This window comes from Patagioenas fasciata, chromosome 2 (assembly GCF_037038585.1).
Source record: "Patagioenas fasciata isolate bPatFas1 chromosome 2, bPatFas1.hap1, whole genome shotgun sequence".
Taxonomy (NCBI): Eukaryota; Metazoa; Chordata; class Aves; order Columbiformes; family Columbidae; genus Patagioenas; species Patagioenas fasciata.
In genome coordinates this window covers 58193879-58194909 of record NC_092521.1, presented here as the reverse complement: position 1 = coordinate 58194909, position 1031 = coordinate 58193879, and positions in this window count along the sequence as shown.

Below are 1031 nucleotides of genomic sequence, written 5' to 3'. Positions count from 1 at the left end.
TTATTGTGGAAGTTATAAAATTAATGACAAATGCATGCTGTTTCACATGTAGAAATTGTTATTTTACATATTTGAGAAACTTCTGGTCACCCTAAAGAGTAGTGCTTTTGCTTCCGACATCATCCACGTTTTGGCTATTTTTTTTTTTTTTAAATGATGTGCACTTTTGCCCCACCCAGTGGCCATTAGCTAAATTGCCAGCTCTGCTTGTTTTTAAGAGCAGTTATCCCCTCTCCACCCCAGTCTGCAGGGTAGATCTGCTACTGAAAACCGAACCAAAGCAGCATCTGTCCCCTGTTGCTGCCGTGAGTATATTAGGCTATCATTATCTGCAATGACACTACCATCTGTAATGTGCTCTGGGGCAAACACAGGCACTGCCAGTAGCTTCGGCACCACAGGCAGATGCTTCATCATGCAAGAAGATGCATGAAGGCAAAATATGCTATACATGAATCCAAGTGCTTGAGAAGAGAGAGAAAAGGAGAGGGCAGCCAGGAAATAAATGCTGTTCATGTATCTCATCAACAAAGATGGAAACCAGGAAGCATAGGCTAGGTCAGGTGCATTACTCACTCTAAAGGAATAACAGGTATAAAAGAGAGACTCATTTTATTGCACTAGGAAATCTGAGAGTCTATAACTTTTTATGGGCATTTATATCTTCCCTTCTTCACAAGTAACTTACAAAAAATGGTTTCAAATTAAAACAATAAATAGAAGTTGTTTTTCTCAAAATTCCTGCCTTTACTTATTTGTAACAGAAAGCAAAACACACACGCACACACAGAGATGGGAAATAAAGACAGAGAAAATATTTTTTTTTCCCCTTGCTATGATTTTCTTCTCTCTAAATCGCAGAACTCTTATCTAGAACTCTGTCTTCCTCTCCTTGAACCAGTTTCTCTGTCATTAAGTTCTCAAGGAAACAGAACTCTCTTCCTGGATATCATTGTCACACAGGAAGTCACAACTGCAAAAACAGAGAAAAATAAATATTTTCAGAAACCACAAACATTTTGGCCAATTTT